Genomic DNA, 15727 nt, shown 5'->3' with positions numbered 1-15727 from the left:
TCTGGTGCTTATCACAATGTAATTATTAATGATTTATGCAATTATTTGTTGAATTTTCTTTATACACAGCTTGACTTTAGACAGACTGGCTGTAGGCCCCTGTACCAGCAATGACTCATCCGACGCCTGCCATAAAGTAAATGCTCAGTCAACACTTGTTTACAGGAAGTGGTGAAATTTGATGGCAGGTTTCCACAAAAGGCCTGCATTACTCTACCATGGCTCAGCTCCTGCACAGAGGCACAGGAAGAGAGGTCATGAGGATGTTCACAGGAAGATGATCTTTCAATCTCAAGGGGACAGTTTGCCAGGATTGCTATTGAGTATGGCAACAGGAAAGGGGTGATGCAGGCTGGCCCAACAAGTTTGGGTCTGTCTGCCTTCCTAGTGACATCTGCGGATGTCTCCTGTCCTATCTTCCATGTAGGCAGCTGCAACTGGCAGTTTCCAGGGACATGTCGAGGAGTTGCTCTGTAATTTAGTGAAAATTACCTTTGAAATCCAGCTTTGAGCTGGGAAATAATTGGACAAATATCAATAGGGACATATATACCAGCACTTCAATGACAAGTCAGGGGATGCCTGGGGCGTGCACAAAGCAGCTGGGATGGGCCACCAGCCCCCTGCTGTGCTGTGTGAATGCTGGGTTGCCATAGTAAATACCACCATAACCTCATTTTAAGGAACTACTGGAGTAAAAGTTTGAAGGGAATGAGCTGGGAGGCTGCATAGACATTCACTACAAACTGCAAGCAGACCTTTCAATTGTATGCAGAATTGGTTACTGTTCTCATGCAGAATACTCTGCAAGCAAAGAGTTGAAGTAAGGTCATTGAAACAGAGAAGGAGAGACTACTATAAAGAACAATTGATTTGAGGGTCATTTGCAGAGAGAGGTGAGGTGTAAGCCATGAGAGAGGAAAAGCTCTCAGAAAAAAAGGAGAGACAAAACCTTGAAAATTCTACCTGTGACCATGGAGAAGAGCAGCATAGCACACTTCCCAGACTGCTGAACACCAAACCTTGAACAAGAAAATAACTGTTTTTCAAGTGTCACTGTGAACATGAGGCTGAGGGTCCAGCCTTCCCCTTCTAAATGTAATGATTGATGATCCCAGGGAGGAACTTGGCTCACCCTTTGGGCCTTGCAGTTTGGCTAAAACAGGTTGTAAAGTCAGCCAAATTTTCTTCAGCCTTTATAAACCTCTGGAAATTTTCACTCAATTCAGAAAAGATAGGAATGAAAATGTGAGAATTTGTGAGCAAGTTTCTAAATCTGCTCAATCAACCTCATAGCAAATTAACCCAATTCAAGATGGAAGAATAAAAAAGAGGTTCTCACACTAGTCACAGATGCAGGTTTTAAATTTGACTTTTCAAAAAAATCCACACATTACATCAAATGCTGTTTCTCACTTATGTCAGCTACAGGTCTTTCAACATCAACCAACCAAATGCCACTTGATTTTTATAATCCTGATCTCACATTTTTGGCAAATCTTGTGCTTTTGGTGATAAATTTACTCTCCCTATGGTGACATTAAAACTAAGAATCTTATGGGATTTTAAAGGAATACCATGTGGAGGGTATTTTGATTACCCAATATATTCTTTTTTTTTATTCTTATGTTAATCCCCATACATTACATCATTAGTTTTAGATGTAGTGTTCCATGATTCATTGTTTGTGCATAACACCCAGTGCTCCATGCAGAATGTGCCCTCCTCAATACCCACCACCAGGCTAACCCATCCTCCCACCCCCCTCCCCTCTAGAACCCTTAGTTTGTTTTTCAGAGTCCATCGTCTCTCATGGTTTGTCTACCCCTCCGATTTCCCCCGCTTCATTCTTCCCCTCCTGCTACCTTCTTCTTCTTCTTTTTTTTCTTAACATATATTGCATTATTTGTTTCAGAGGTACAGATCTGAGAGTCAACCCAATATATTCTAATAAGAAAATGTACTGATTGAATGATCCCATAGTGACTAGAGCTCTTTATTGACCAAAAGAAGCAGGTTGGAGACAGAGGCACCTCTGTCCAAGTTAGCCTCTTAAAAAGTCCTTTAAAAAATGAGGTAAACAGGGCTACCTGGGTGGTTCACTTGGTTAAGTGTCTGCCTTCGGCTCAGATCATGATCCCAGAGTCTGAGATGGAGCCTTGCTTTGGGCTTCCCGCTCAGTGGAGAGTCTGTTTCTCCTCCTGCCCTTCCCCCTGACTCATGTGCTCACTTGTTCTCTCTCTCAGATAAATAAGTAAATAAATCTTAAAAAAAAAAAAAAGAAAATAAAAAATGAGGTAAACATAATGAAATATTTGAGGTTATTTTCTCTAATAGATAGAAATGTTTAGGTAGAACAGATGACAGGGTGAAGCAGCAGCAAACTTGCCCTCATGGTGAAATTCATTCCTGTTTTGTTTTGCCCCTTCAGCAGTTCTGAGAACCTCCTAATGCTAGAGGGAAGACAGCTACCATCTTTGCTAGGATAGAAAAAGTAGACAGAAGTCTCAGGGACAAAGAGCTTGGTTGGGGTTAGGCTTTGCTGACTGGTGCTTCAGTGGGGGCAACCCCCTGGTGGCAGCCACAGATGGTTCTGAGGTTGAGTGGACTGGGAAATTGATTCAAGAAGCCTGGAGATTCCTTCCTCCAAACTTATCTTTTGAAGGACAAAAGTACGGGAGACATAATAGCACTGATAAGCAGATCTGACACTCAGCAGGTGCTCCTGTGGTCTACTTGGTCTACTTGTTAAAAGAATGAGATTCCCCAAGACCCTCTGGTCAACCTGGCTTTCCTCAAGACCTTGCCTGACCCACCCCACACCAATTGTCTGAAAGGGGCCCTGGGGTGCATTTTCCTTGTTTAGTGTTGAAGTTGGTGCTTCTTCCACATGGTTAAGGACTTGGGACATGAGTCCTTGGGGGAGCTGGTATTTGGCCGGATTGAAGAGGAGGAGATGAATAAGGGAGGACAAGGACATTTACATTCAGAAAGAGATTGATAGAAAAGTGAAAAAAGGTTGACAGCTCCTAATGTTGATTTACTTGAAACCTGGACTCTATGGTGCCAGTCTGAACTTACAGCAAAGGCTCGTGGAGGAGAGCCTCATTCTCAACGTTCCCATAGTGCAAGTGTGGGAAGAATCTGGAGTCTCCCAGATATGCAGGAAAGGGGCTCTTTGCTGGGCTGTGTTGGGTGAACCTGCCAATGTCTGTGTCTGCAGGTTCCCATCTCCCATGGTGAGGAGCAAACTGCTAGAAGGGAAAGAGGAATGGAAAAAGAGGAATGAGGATAAAGAGCAGTGACAGGAAAGGAGAACAAATTCTAGGCAGAGGGACCTGGGGCATGTCCTTCTGGAATAAGGATGAGGATGAAGAGGACACATGCTATAAAGGGGAAAGAAGGAAGTGGAATGATGTAGAAATGACAGGTGGGTGGAAAGGTGGGAAAGGAAGGGATTCTATGGGGAAACCTTAAAACTAGAATGATGATATTTACCACGTGTTAAACTATCAGTCAGGGAGACAGCCCTAAGCTGGTCTCTATGTCTGGGACTCTGAAAGGGAAGCCAGCATTTTGACAGAACAAATTAAGTTAGAGAGCTGAATCAAGTGCGGGAAAAAGCATTGGGTTTGGGGTCTCATTTTCATCTCTGCCACTGACCAGATGCATGAAACTTGCCTTGCTCATGTCACATGGCTGTGGGCAGGATCACAGAAGAGAACATAGGGGAAGGTTCTTCAAAGCAAAGTGCTTTATCAATATAAGCTTATAGTATATCCGAAGTAGGTATTTTTGCACACATGTAAGTCATTTTCCCAAATATGAAGAAATTGGATTCCTAGAAGATTATTTCTGCAATTTCACCACTCTTCCCCAAACATAACTCTTTCCTCTTTGTCAAGTTGAACACCTGCATGTAACAGTTGTTAGCAGAGCCCAGACACTTTCAGGCTGTCACCGCCAGGTCACAGTGCATCAAGATGAATGACCCCAAGAGTCCTCCACTTACAGATGCCTCTCACAGTAGCAACCACTTCTCCCAGGACACTGTCTGCAAAGGTTGGATGAGCCGTCATAGAAAAGATAATTCCAACTTTTTGAGGAACCTCCATACTGTTTTCCAGAGTGGCTGCACCAGCTTGCATTCCCACCAACAGTGTAGGAGGGTTCCCCTTTCTCCACATCCCCGCCAACATCTGTCATTTCCTGACTTGTTAATTTTAGCCATTCTGACTGGTGTGAGGTGGTATCTCATTGAGGTTTTGATTTGGATTTCCCTGATGCCGAGCGATATTGAGCACTTTTTCATGCGTCTGTGAGCTACCATATGATCCAGCAATTGCACTACTGGGTATTTACCCCAAAGATACAAAAGTAGGGATCTGAAAGGGTACGTGCACCCCGATGTTTATAGCAGCAATGTCCACAATAGCCAAACTGTGGAAAGAGTCAAGATGTCCATCGACAGATGAATGGATAAAGAAGATGTGGTATATATATACAATGGAATATTATGCAGCCATCCAAAGGAATGAGATCTTGCCATTTGCAATGACGTGGATGGAACTGGAGGGTATTATGTTGAGCGAAATAAGTCAAACAGAGAAAGACATGTATCATATGACCTCACTGATATGAGGAATTCTTAATTGCAGGAAACAAACTGAGGGTTGCTGGAGTGGAGGGTGGGGTGGGAGGGATGGGGTGACTGGGTAATAGACACTGGGGAGGGTATGTGCACTGGTAAGTGCTGTGAATTGTGCAAGACTGTTGAATCTCAGATCTGTACCTCTGAAACAAATAATGCAATATATGTTAAGAAAAAAAAAGAAGAAGAAGAAGAAGAAGGTAGCAGGAGGGGAAGAATGAAGTGGGGGAAATCGGAGGGGTAGACGAACCATGAGAGATGATGGACTCTGAAAAACAAACTGAGGGTTCTAGAGGGGAGGGGGGTGGGAGGATGGGTTAGCCTGGTGATGGGTATTGAGGAGGGCACATTCTGCATGGAGCACCGGGTGTTATGCACAAACAATGAATCATGGAACACTACATCTAAAACTAATGATGTAATGTATGGGGATTAACATAAGAATATAAAAAATTTAAATAAAAAAAAGATAATTCCATTTGTTGTGGCATTTTCAAACCTTGGGGCTAGGACCCACAGGTCAAAATTACATGGAAGAAATATTCAGCTCCACACAAATGGAGCTCTGACCATTGGAATTTTCCAAACCTGGACTAGGAGGTTTCTGCAGCTGATGAGCCCCATCTCAGGAGGTGGTATCACTTGGAGTCCACACAACTGTACAGTTTGAGCTTAGTGTTCACAGCATTGTAAAAAATTCAGAACAGCTTAAGTAAAACCAGTGAATCACCAAAGTAGTAATTAGTGAAAATTTATCATGCACACACCAAAAAGACTGTTTGCAAACTGGGAACCCTCAAACCAGGACGTAGAATGAGGCTCAGGGGTATATTGTTATAAAGCAGTTTAAATAGTGAGAAAGCAATGACTGTTTATTCTTTTTTTTTTTTTTTTGGCTGTTTTTTCTTCATGGTGATTGAATACAATATTACAGTTTTCTGTGGTTCCCTCATATCAATCTTGGGAAAGAGCTTATCATTTCCAGATGCACAAGCAAGAAATGATCCAGGTCAAGTTAGTTTTGCAAAGTAATCTCAAGCTTTGTCTGCATGATTAAACTGGTTCTATCTGCACAGGAAGACTTCAAGGCTGGTCTCCATCTGTCCTTGATTTTAACAATTCCCCCCTTTTGGTCATTCTCTCAGCAGGCTGAGAGTATGACTGACCCTAATAGCATTTTTTCTCAATTATCACTGTTGATGTAGTCAGGCTGAAGATTCACACATTTCCTGTTTCTATTAGTTGAGTCATCAGGCTAGAGGGCCATACCATCACCATCTTCATCATTCATGTGGTTATTATTGTTGATTTCATCTAGTTGTCTGGTCCTGATGGATACTATTTGCATGTGAGTAGCTGCCTGCCTACAGGCATTTAATACCTTTGAGAGTATATAACACAATATGATGACTATAAAGAGAATACATAATAACCAATGAATGAACAGTTCCCCAGAACAGAGATTCCCAGGAGCCAAGATTTAACCAATCAAATAAATCAAGTGGATCATAATCAGATTTAGGTTTTACCTTTCTGAGTCAATTTACAAATTGCTTTTCAAGTTATTTACATAGGCACAACGTGATGTATTAGCAAACACATACACTCATGATTACATAGGATAGGATGACTATCAGGATATTTCTTTTCAGGAGGAGGTATTGCACCTGGGCTTTCATTGAAATCAGGCCTTTTTATGATGTGAGTTATCAGGTAATTTAATGAGAGGCATTTCTATGGAAACAAAAGGTTAATAGTTTGAGCAAATGATAAATTCAGTGTTCTAAGTTTGGAGAGCAAGCCAGTTGAGAAGATTTTTAAATGTTGGGTTCTAAGCATGTTTAGATGGAGTAAGGGCAAAGAGTGGCCATCACACAGATTTTCCCAGTTAGGAATGTGAATGTCACTGGCAATCTTTCTGAGTGGCCCTATAGCAACAGTCATAAAGATCATATACATCTCTGAGCTATGTATCAAGTTGTCCAGCTTTAGCTTAGCTTCGGGAAAAGGGCAATTTTAGTTGGATAATGACTCCAATCCAGAATACTGGGAGGATATTGGAAATGTTAATTTATGGAGATCTAACCACATACTAGAGAAAATTAGAATTTAGGACCCAGTCCAGTTACAGGTCAAAAAAAATATTCAAAAACAATGAACAGTACCAGAATCTGACATCTATAAGGGTGTATTATTGAAATATATTTTTTCCTCCACAATCATTTCCATTTCCATCACAGACAACCATAGCAAGACTAATTTGTCAACAAATTTAATCTAGCTTTAATAAACTTGGCCTGATTATTTATGTAAGTGCAGGAAGAATAATGATTGACCATATAGGCACTTTTAAATCTGGAAAACAAAACATTAAAGAATGATAAATGCTTTAAATGAAGACATAAAAATTATAATCATCTTCATTATTTCATTTAGCCTCCTATAATTAATGCTTGTTGATCTTTTTTTGTTAACAGTTTTATGAATTTTATGAATTCGACAATTTCCATCAACGTTTTAGAAATTTTTTTTTTTTAAGATTTTATTTATTTATTTGAGAGAGAGAGAAAGAGAAAGAGAGAGTGCGCATGAGTGGGGAGGGGCAGAGGGAAAGAGAGAGAAGCAGACACCTTGCTGAGCAGGGACCCAAATGCAGGGGCTGGATTCCAGGACCCTGAGATCAAGGCCTGAGCCCTAGGCAGATATTTAACCAACTGAGCCACACCGGTGCTCCAGTTTTAGAAATTTTTACCAGCTGTGAATATGATCTTAAAGTTATCAGAAACTTGCATTCTAGAGTACTCATAAGGGTATTTTCCATAAATTTATCTGAAGATGAAATATATTTGTAAAAGCATCAAGGGTAAAACAATAATCGTCTGTAAATGACAAAAAATTTAAAAATGGTAAAGGCAAGATCAGATGAGAATTTGTTATAATGCAATTGATAAGGGAAATGAGTTATTTCTGTGATATATAATGTTTTAAAACAAGAGCTAGAATTATGACTGATAAGATTATATCAGGACACTTCAGATTCCCAGGAACTTTATATAGTTTCTGAAATATTTATACTAATAACTTTCATATAAATATTTCCTAAAGAAAGTTTAGCATCACTTCTTTTTTTAAAAGTATTTTTATTTTTTAATTTTTTATTTATTTTTTGCCAGAGGCTTATTTTATTTATTTTAAATGGTTTATATGATTTTGTTTCTATTGTTTTCAGTTTTTTTTTATGTTATGTTAATCACCATCATTAGTTTTTGATGTAGTGTTCCATGATTCATTGTTTGCGTATAACACCCAGTGCTCCATGCAGAACATGCCCTCCTTAATACTCATCACCAGGCTAACACATCCCCCCCTCCCCTCTAGAACCCTCAGTTTGTTTTTCAGAGTCCATAGTCTCTCATGGTTCGTCTCCCCCTCCGATTTCCCCCCCTTCATTCTTCCCCTCCTGCTATCTTCTTTTTTTTTTTTAAACATATAATGTATGATTTGTTTCAGAGGTACAGGTCTGTGATTCAACAGTCTTGCACAATTCACAGCGCTCACCATAGCACATACCCTCCCCAATGTCTATCACCCAGGCACCCCATCCCTTGCACCCCCCACCACGCCAGCAACCCTCAGTTTGTTTCCTGAGATTAAGAATTCTTCATACCAGTGAGGTCATATGATAAATGTCTTTCATTTTTGTGAGAGAGAGAGAGAGAGAGAGAATGAGCGGAGGGGGAGAGGCAGAGAGAGAAGCAGGCTCCCTAGTGAGCAGGGAGCCTGATGGGGATTCCATCCCAAGACCCCGGTATCATGACCCGAGTGGAAGGCTGATGCTTAATGGTCTGAGCCACCCAGGTGCCCCATCACTTCTTATTTGACAATGCTTTCCATGAAATTTCACATATACAAAAAGTTACATAGCTTTAAAAAACCAACCAACCAACAAAACAAAAAACTTAGTTCTTCTAATAGGGATGACTCAGTTTCTTAAGTAATCAAAGACCTGACAAAGAACACAGAATCTTTATTTTCTAGGCAGATTACACACATCAAGGATGAAGAAATACCTTTATTTACAATTTCTTAAGAGCAGATCAATAACCTAAGAAAATTTTGTCCTTTTAATGGGAAAAAAATCAAATTCTAACTTTGCACCTGTGTACTTTTGACATTAAATTTTTTCCTTATTTTAACCTAAATAAATCCATTCTAATTTTAGTCAGTTTGGCTATATATAAAAGTCCTTTCTTAAGACTTCTTTTCCACAAACCATCTACAAATTTATATATTCATTTAGGTTTTCTTTTATCTTTTTCCTTTCTTATTCTGAAACAATCATTTTACTTTAGGATAAAATTTATTTTTTTCCCTTACCAAAAATGCATTTTCATTTCTCATTCCTTCTTTTGTGGAAAACACACATTCTCCTTTGTACATACAGTTGTTTTCATACAACATACAGTTTTTTTCTGTTATTCTTCGATTATTATTATTATTATTTCTAGTAGTTTTGTAAAAAAAAACTATTTTGCTGACAATTTCAACTTCATTACTTCAAATGTTATCTTTTCAATTTCAAAAATTTACAAACCTTTTCTAGAAAAGAAATGATGCAAGGAATTTATTACAGTATAATTACAGGTTTGCTCACAGAGAATAGAATAATTGCCTATGCATCACATTAAATGAATATAAACTCCTTCCACATCATATAGTTAAAATAAACCATACATCTTTTGGAAATTACAGTATGAGACTCACTCATGTTTATAGGTTCATCCTGACATTGTTTTGCTAGGCTGGGACTAGACTGATAGAACAGGCAGAGGCAACAGGATCCCCACATTTTTGCTGAAGAAGTTTGTTCTATGTTGAGTGGGCAGAATAAAGATTTGAAAGATGGGACAACATCTTCTAAACTGATGGCACAGCTATAAATATCTGGGAAGCTGCCACCAGTATTTCTAGTCTTGAAGGTTGTTAGAAGAAATGGGGGAAGATCTTTTAAACAAAAATTGCTACCTGGTTGCAAATCTGAAAAGACAAGGCAATAAAATATGAGCCTATTAAAAAGTGGTTATAACCTGGCCTTGAGGGGTTATCGCTGTGTTTTTACAGGACTGAAAGGATGGCTATTCTTGTATTGGCCTTTTTCAGCTGACCACACAGACCCTTTTGTTGCTCAATTTACTGTGGTATAAGAGCATGGCTTTTAAATATGTTGGATCATTCCATAGTAAAAAATATAGTATAGATATGGCACAGCACATACGACACATATAAAACCATATAAGTAACTGTAATAAAAGTTTAATAGCTGACATATATTTCTTATTTTTATTATATGTCATGCATGCAATTAACTTTGCACTTTATGAACTTATTCTTTAATTTACATATAAATAACAAATAGCTCTACAACAAATCAATGTATAAATTATAGATAAAATCGAAGACAATATATTATCTATAGATATGGATAACATGTATATTTTCTACTTAAATAAATGCTAATCATAACTCACCTGTGACCACAGTTTGGAGAACAAGAAGTTGCAGTAAATCCATTCACAGTAGGAGGAAGCTTTCCCGGTAGCTCCCCTTCTCACCTTCAAAAGGGGTTCTTGCTGCTTTGCCTACATTCTTCCAGCCCCAATGCACACAGTTTATGCAGAGTAAATTTATGCTTATTACTCTAAGTGTTCTGACATTTTCTCTTCAGTTTATTTTGTATTTTCAGCTCTTCTTCCAACTTCTAAAAACAAAATTGTAATCTTTGCTTTCCAGTGAAAACCAGGAACGAGGCAATCATGAACTGTTTATCACATATTAGCATGTTGTAGATTAGCAAATTTACAAATACATTTCCAAATTTGAGAAGTAAAGTTGATCCTGAACAACATGGGTTTGAACTGTGCAGGTCCACTTTTATGCAGATTTTTTTGATAAATATAGCACAATATTGTAAATGTATTTTCCTTATGATTTTCTCAATAATATTTTTTTTCTCTAGCTTACTTTAAGATTACATTATATAATATATAAAACATACAAAATATGTGTTAATCGATTATGTTATTGGTAAGGCTTCTTGTCAAGAGTAGACTATAGTTAAGTCTTGGGGGAGTCAAAAATTATATGCTGATTTTCATGGGGTGTCTGGCTAGCTCAGTTGGTAGAGCATATGACTCTATATCTTGGAGTCATGAGTTTGAGCCCATGTTGGGTGTAGAGAAAACAAGTCCCCCATAGTTAAAACATTTTAGGGAATCTAAAGGCAACATAGATTGCACCTCATTCTTGGACCAGGATCTTGCACTTTACTGGAAAAATGGATGAAGTTATGTATAATTTAGAATTGCATTGGCCATTCTGGAGAGACTTTGTTTTAGGTAAGTCCACCTTGAGGGCACCCTTAAAAGAGAGGATCCCAAATCCCCAGGAGACAATAGAATTTATTTTTTATTGCTATGCAGAAGCTTCTAAAAGACAAAATGACCTCAAAAACAGTTCTAAAAGGATCCATACACCATACAAATAGAAATAAATCTTTAGTAAAAAAATCTGGTCATCTGAGCAGATAATCTTAACTTAGTCCCTCTACCAGAAACACAATTTGGATCCAATTCTTCTTTTTTTTTTTTTTTTTTTACCTGGGTCATGGCTAAAAAAATTTTAAATAAAAGATATAGGATCTTTGTGTCTATTTATGTGTTATATATGTCTATATATATAGATATATGTTATAGATATGTGATATATATATAATATATTTTATATATAATACATGTTATATATATGTGATATTATTTTACTTCTGGATGGTATTGCCAAAATTAATTTGTAAAGAGCTCTATTTAATTGGCTTAAAGAAAATTAAGCATTTATATAAATTAAGTATACTTTCAGCCAAATGTTTTTCAATTCATGTGATCTGGCATAATCTTTGGTAAATAAAAACTAATTTAAATGTATTGGTTTAATAAAAGCAGGCATATCTTCAGAATTTGTTGACAAGAAAAATAACTTAAGATGATGGTTAACTGTTTGATGTCTAATTCAAGCATAATTTTTAGAAACAAGTTGTTTAAATAAAGATTAATAAGATCAGAGGGTACACTAAGTTAAACTAAATAATGCATATTCATTAAATATCTAAATCATTTCATATATATTTATATAGCTTATAGAGTGAGAAAGCAACACCTGTTAATTCTTCACAGTGATTGATTACAATTTTACAGTTTTCTGTGGCTCCCTCATATCAGCTTGGGAAACAGTTTGGCTTATCAATTCCAGATGCACAAGCAAGAAATCATCCAGGTCAAAATTAGGTTTGTGAAGTAATCTCAGCTAAGCTTTGCCTGCATGACTAAACTGGTTCTGTGTGCTCAGGGAAACTTCAAGGCTGGTCTTCATCCTTGATTTTAACAGCATCAACAACAAAAGTTGATGCCAAGATTAAATGTTGGGGTGATGGAAAAGAAAACTTCTGCACTTTCAGCAATACTGTAAATGGTATTATTATTATTATTTTTCTGTAGAAGAAGACCAACATTAACATTTCAAATCTGGGTGATAGAACCTCTGGTTAAGAGGAGGGCCAAAACAGTAGTGGGTATGTAGGAATAAAGAACTGTATTTGACTCCCTGCCTATTGCTTACCATCTGTGGGGCAATGAGCAGGGCCTTTTGCCATGATCACTCTTGGTTTCTCTTAACATGGCATTTAAATAACTTAACTCACAGTGTTATTATATAGCTCAGTTAAAATTATGCTTGTAAGAGTCCTAAGTAAATAGTGTAAAAGCTAACTGCATGTCATCTACCACCCAGCACTTTTGGGACACATGATATAAATGCTGCATACTAACTTTAAACGATCTCCTGGTTAATTAACCCCAAGAGATGTGGAAATCATTCACTATTGTTCCCTTCCGCTATGAAGGTAAATTCACAAGACTTCCTTTAAGTATGTCATTTAAAATATATATTGTTTTTTTTATTGAAAACTACATTACAGAAGATTTTACCTTGATGAAGTCCTGATAGTTCATTTTTGCTTTTGTTTCCCTTGCCTCCAGAAACATATTTAGTAGGAAGTTGTTATGGCCAATGTCATGCCTGTGTTCTCCTCTAGGATTTTGATGGTTTCCTGTCTCACATTTAGGTCTTTCATCCATTTTGAATTTATTTTTGTGTATGGTCCACTTTTGGTGAAGGAAACAATCAATAAAACTAAAGGCAACCTTCAGAATGGGAGAAGATATTTGCAAATGACATATCTGATAAAGGGTTAGTAGCCAAAATCTATGAAGAACTTATAAAACTCAATACCCCAAAAACAAAGAATCCAGTTAAGAAGTGGGCAGAAGACATGAATAGACATTTTTCCAAAGAAGACAGATGGCTAACAGACATATGAAAAAGTGTTCAACATTACTTATCATCAGGGAAATGCAAATCAAAACTACAATGATATATCACCTCACACCAGTCAGAATGGCTAAAATTAACAACACAGGAAACAACAGATGTCGGCAAGGATGTGGAGAAAGGGGAACCCTCTTGTACTGTTGATGGGAATGCAAACTGGTGCAGCCACCCTGTAAAACAGTATGGAGTTTCCTCAAAATTTAAAAATAGAGCTACCCTATGATTCAGCAATTGCACTACTAAATAATTACCCAAAGGATGCAAAAATACTGATTCGAAGGGATACATGCACCCTAATGTTTATAGCAACATTATCAACAATAGCCAAACTATGGAAAGACCCCAAATGTCTATTGACTAATGAATAAAGAAGATGTAATATATATATATATATATATATATATGATATTATTCAGCCATAAAAAGAATAAAATCTTGCCATTTACAACAACATGGATAGAACTAGAATGTATTATGCTAAGCAAAATAAGTCAGTCAGAAAAAGACAAATACCATATGATTTCACTCATGTGGAATTTAGGAAATGAAATATGTGAACACAAGGGAAAAAAAGAAAGAGAGAGAGGCAAGCCATAAAACAGAATCTTAACTACAGAGAACACACTGAGGGTTGCTGGAGGGCAGCTGGGTAGGGGGATGGGTTAAATGGGTGATGGGTATTAAGGAGGGTACTTATTGTGATGAGCATTGACTGTTATACATAAGTGATGAATCACTAAATTCTACTCCTGAAACTAATATTACACTGTATGTTAACTAACTGGAATTTAAATAAAAACTTGAAACAAACAAAGAAAATTACATTACATTAATTGAATTTATGTTAATACAATTCACCATTGATTTTATTCAGGTTTTCCCCATGTAATTTATATTTATTTGTGTGTCTTTGTGTTGGTGTGCATTTAGTTCTTTTAAAAAAGATTGATTGATTGATTTGAAACAGAGAGAGAGAGCATGGAGGGGAGAGGCAGAGGGAGAGGCAGGGACAAGCAGACTCCCTGCTGGGTAGGGAGCCTGATGTAGAGCTAAATCCCAGGACCCTGAGATCATGACCTGAGTTGAATACAGACACTTAACCTACTGAGCCACCCAAGCACCCCTGTGTGCATTTAGTTCTTTACAAATTCATCATCTGTGCAATTTTATGCATCCACCAGCACAGTTAAGCTATTTGAGTTCCATCCACCACCATCAAAAGATCCCTTCTATTGCCATTTTATAACCACACTTACTCTCCCCAACCAACATCCACACCTCACCCCATCCCTAACTCCAGGCAACCATTAACCTATCCTCTATTTCTAAAATTTTGGCATTTCAAAATTTTATGTAAATGGAACCATATAGTATGTAACTTTAGGGGGTGGTTTCTTTTTTTTTTCACTCAACATAATTCTCTGGAATTCATCTAAGTTGTTATGTATATCAATAATTCATTCCTTTTTATATTACTGAATAGTATTTCATGGTATGGATATACCAAATATTGTTTAACCATTCACCTGTTGAAAGATATCCAGATTGATTCCTTTTTAGATATTATAAATAAAACTATGAATATTCTTGTACAAGCTGTTTGTGAGTATAAATTATCATTTCTCTGGGAATAATGCCCAAGAGTGCAATTGTTGGGTCATGTAGTAATCATATGTTTGATTTTATGAGAAACTGCCAAATTGTTTTCCAGAATGACTATTCCATTTTATATTCCCATCAGCGATGTCTGAATGATCCAGTGTTTATCCATCTTCACCAGCATTTGATGTTGTCACTTTTTTTTAACCACTTTGATAGGTGTGTAATAATGTACCACAGTGCTTTCAATCTGCATTTCTTTAGTGGGTAGTGATGTTGAACATCTTCCATATGATTATTTATTGCCTGTATATCTCCTTTGGTGAAATGCACGTTTATGTCTTTTGTCCATTGTCTAATTGAATTGTGTGTCTTTTACTGTTGATGTGTGAGAGTTCTTTATATAGACTAGATGGTAGTTCTTTGGATATATGGTTTGAAAATATTTCTCCCAGGTCTGTTACTTTTTCCTATCTTCTTCACAAGGGCTTTTGCTCAGATCTTGGTTCCAAGTTTGAGAACACTGTCTATTCACATATCATAAAGACTCTCTTCTATTTATAAATGTTTTATAATGACACATCTTACATTTAAGTGCATGGATCATTTTGAGTTAACTTTCTTAAAAAGTTGAGGTTAATTTTGTCTATAGATGCCTGATTGTTCAAACAGCATTGGCTGTATTTCTTCCATTGAATTATTTTTGCAATATGAACAAAGATTAGTTGAACAAATTTCTGTGGGTCTATTTCTGGAATCTCTATTGGGTTCTTTATTCTTTTCTATTAACTTATGCATTTTTTCCTTAGCCATTACCACACTGTCCTCATTATTGTAGCTATATAGTAAGTCTGAATTATGGATAGAGTGATTCCTTCCATTTTATTATCTTTTGTGAAGATTAACTGTTCTTTTAGTATGTTTCTTTCCATGTAAATTTTAAAATACGTTTCTCTACATCTACAATAAACCTCATATGAATTTTCATAATGATTTCATTAAACTGATCGATCAATTTGTCTTGAATTGACATCTTTA

This window comes from Neomonachus schauinslandi, chromosome 9 (genome assembly GCF_002201575.2).
Source record: "Neomonachus schauinslandi chromosome 9, ASM220157v2, whole genome shotgun sequence".
In the NCBI taxonomy this organism is placed as follows: domain Eukaryota; kingdom Metazoa; phylum Chordata; class Mammalia; order Carnivora; family Phocidae; genus Neomonachus; species Neomonachus schauinslandi.
This window is presented reverse-complemented; position numbering follows the sequence as displayed.